Source organism: Anomaloglossus baeobatrachus, chromosome 5 (assembly GCF_048569485.1).
Source record: "Anomaloglossus baeobatrachus isolate aAnoBae1 chromosome 5, aAnoBae1.hap1, whole genome shotgun sequence".
In the NCBI taxonomy this organism is placed as follows: Eukaryota; Metazoa; Chordata; class Amphibia; order Anura; family Aromobatidae; genus Anomaloglossus; species Anomaloglossus baeobatrachus.
This window is the reverse complement of record NC_134357.1, coordinates 570,596,837-570,600,681: the sequence shown is the minus strand read 5'-3', so window position 1 is coordinate 570,600,681 and position 3,845 is coordinate 570,596,837.

Here is a 3,845-nt window from a genome sequence, read left to right as displayed (position 1 = left end):
GGTTGCGTCGGGCTCCGTTCACACTGCAGAGTCTGGTAAACAGCCTGGGATGACTTAGTTGCACAGCTTGTGTTGGGTGTTGGCTGGTTCTGGTTTCTCTGCTCTCCAGTTCAGCAGGAGTTAACGCCTGTTGGCTTGTGATTGTTTGATGGGAGCTCAGGCTGCTGATCACAACAAGCTGCCCTCATCCTTTATAAGCTTCTGGAGACTGGGGCTCTATGCCGGATATTGCTTTGCTTCCTGGTTCCTGGAGTTATCCTGTATATGGTGCCGTGTTATTATTTAATACCCTTTTTGCGGTATTCCCCAGTTCACATACTGTCCCTCCTTTTTGTTTGAGTGCTGTGTGCACAAGATTTTGTTTCCCCGTCTGTGATTATTTGTGGGGTTTTGGTGACTGGGTGTCCAGCCTGCTCCCTTTGTGGGGGAAGGTAGTATCAGGGCTTGGACAGGAGACAGGGCTACGTTGGAAGCTTGAACCTGGTTACCATCAAGTCTACCGTTGAGATAAGGGACAGCGCATGGGCCCCAGTCTTAGGGTCAGCCTAGCAGCCTCTATTCCATCCATACTCCCATGTTACACACTTGGGGAAAGGGCTCACATTATGCACGAGGGACTGTTGGCTCCACGTTATGGGATATATCCTCTCCTCAGACACTATGCACATCAGTATTAGCCTAGTGTCCATAGGCGTTATACACGACTTGTATCGAGTCTTCTGTATAATTATTTCCTCTTTTATTCTAGGTATTGTGGATTTACTCCATCTTATTTCCCCCATCCCGTGTCTTCCCCCTCAGTGTACCTCTCTGCGGATGTCATTTCATCATTGGTCATCTCTCCACCAAGTAGCATGCTCCCCCACAATCCATGGGAGGTCACCAAAGTAACACTACAGGTGTCTGATGATGTCAAATAGATCAGTATACTTCTTCCAAAACTTATTGGCTTTCTAGGGTCTGTCCTCTGGGGTCTCCCACCTCTTTATTTCCTTTGGGGTTTTCTTTTCCCCTTGTCCCATCTTCTGCTTTACAGAACCTTTTTGTACTTTTTTGATGCTTCTCAATGGCTTTTTTCAAGGGCTCTGGTGTTTTTATGCACCATCCTAGGAAACATTATCCAGGGTACGGGACCCACTTGGGCATTTTTCCTTCTACTGGAACTGATGTCCTCTTTTTTTCTAGACTCTGTTCAACCTCCACTGGCTTCTGCTCCAAGGATGTTACCAGTTAGTCTGAGTAATTAAGATTTTCACAACTAAGTAGCAAATTTTGTTTTCCCTCTAAGGTGGCATGATACCACTCTGACCTTGCCCACCCAGCTGGGGTGCCTTGGGGAAGTTAGGTGACAAGGAGTTTGGAGAGTGTGATTTTTCTACTCTCAAGCAGTTTTCACAGTATTAACTTGAGTGGGTTATTTTCCTGGGCTTTCTGTTCCGGGCTTCAGGCAGTGTATGCACTCTGCTGCAGCCACTCTCCCTGCCATTTGTGCCAGCTCCGGACCTCCACTGCAGGCGTCCATTCACCTCACATTGTGATCCTGTCACCCCTCCACCTATGAGCACACCCTGCAAAACGTGTGGAACCTTACCTCTATTTGCAAAACCTCCGTTTATCCTTCGAGACCCGTGTTTCCTTACTCTGACCAGTGATGCAACAACCTTGAAAAAGGCTCTATGCCGAAACGTTGGTGCTGTTGCTCTGGTTAGGTTCCCTTTGCAGTGTGTCAGTCAATAAATTCACTTACGCATACTTCCCCTTTTTGTCTTCATTTGAGTGCTGGGGTTTACTTTACTATATGATTCTTTATCCCCTAAGCACCTATAGTGTGTGTGGTGGAGCCTGTAATCTCTAAGTGTTTTCACCTTAAAGACCAGGCCATTTTTTTGCAATTTTGACCAGTGTCAATTTATGAGGTTATAACTCTGGAACGCTTCAACGGATGCTGGCGATTCTGACACTGTTTTTTCATGACATATTGTACTTCATGTCAGTGGTAAATTTAGGATGATATATTTTGCGTTTGTGAAAATTTTGGAAATTCGGCAAAAATTTTGAAAATTTTGCAAATTTTGAAATTTTATGCCCATAAATCTGAGAGATAAGTCACACAAAATAGTTACTAAATAACATTTCCCACCTGTCTACTTTACATCAGCGCAATTTTCGAAACACATTTTTCTTTCATTAGGAAGTTAGAAGGGGTCAAAGTTCATCAGCAATTTTTCATTTTTCCAAGAAAATTTACAAAAACAACTTTTTTATGTACCACATCACATTTGAAGTGTTTTGAGAAACATAGGCGACAGAAAATACCCAAAAATGACCCCATTTTAAAATCTGCACCCCTCACTCTATTCAAAACCGCATCCAAGAAGTTTATTAAACCTTTAGAAGCTTCATAGCAACCAAAGCAATGTGGAAGGAAAAAATTTAAATTTTAATTTTTTACACAAATGTTACTTTAGCCATAAAATTTAGCATTTTCACAAGGGTATAAGGAAAAAATGCATAATAAAATTAATTGTGCAATTTCTCCTGAGTACACCGATATCTCATATGTGGTGGAAATCAATTGTTTGGGCACACAGCAGGGCTCGGAAGGGAAGGAGCATCATATGAATTTTTGAAAGCAAAATTGTCTGGAATCATTAGCGGATGCGATGTTGGAGACCCCCTGAGGTGCTTAAACAATGGTGCTCCCCCACAAGTGACCCCATTTTGGCAACAAGACCACTCATGGAATTTATCTAGATGTTTAGTGAGCACTTTGAACCCCTGGAGGCTTCACAAAAGTTTAAAATGTTCAGCCGTGAAAATAATATATTTTTTTTTTAACCACGAAATTGTTATTTCAACCAGGTAGCTTTTTTTCACATGGGTATCAGGAAAAAATGCAACATAAAACATATTGTGCAATTTCTCCTGAGAACACAGATGCCTCATATGTGGTGGAAAGTAATTGTTTGGGCGCACGGTGGGGCTCAGAAAAGAAGAAGCGCCATTTCACAGCAAAAATGGTTGGAATTATTAGCGGACGCCATGTTGCGTTTGGAGACCCCCTGAGGTGCCTAAACAATGGAGCTCCCACATAAGGGACCTCATTTTGGAAACTAGACCCCTCATGGCATAAATCTAGATTGGTAATGAGCACTTTGAACCCTCATGTGCTTCATACATTGAGCCATAAAAACAATAAAGTACCCTTTTTTTCCACAAAAATGTTATTTTAGGCACAATTTTTTTAATTTTTACAGGGGTAACAGGATAAAATGGACCGCAAAATTTGTTGGGCAATTTGTTCTGAGTACGCTGATACCTCATATGTGGCAGAAAACCACTGTTTGGGTGCATGGCAGAGCTCCAGAGGGAAGGAGCGTCATTTGACTTTTTAAATGGAAAATTAACTGGAATTGTTAGCTGCACCATGTTGCGTTTGGAGAGACCCTGATGTGCCCGAAATAATGGAGCTCCCCCACATGTGACCCCATTTTGGAAACTAGACCCCCTCATACAAAAAAATATTAGTTTGGCGAAATAAAAAATACGGACGTCAGTAAAAAAAAAAAAAAATAAATGAATATGAGCGCCTGCAACTGACACTAAAGGCCGCTTTACACGCTGCGACATCGCTCAAGCGATCTCGTTGGGGTCACGGAATTAGTGACGCACATCCGGTCGCTTTAGCTATGCCGTTGCATGTAACACCTATGAGCGATTTTGCATCGTCGCAAAAACATGCAAAATCGCTTATCGGTGACATGGGGGTCCATTTTCGAATATCGTTGCTGCTGCAGTAACGATGTAGTTCGTCGTTCCTGCGGCAGCACACAGCGCTCCGTGTG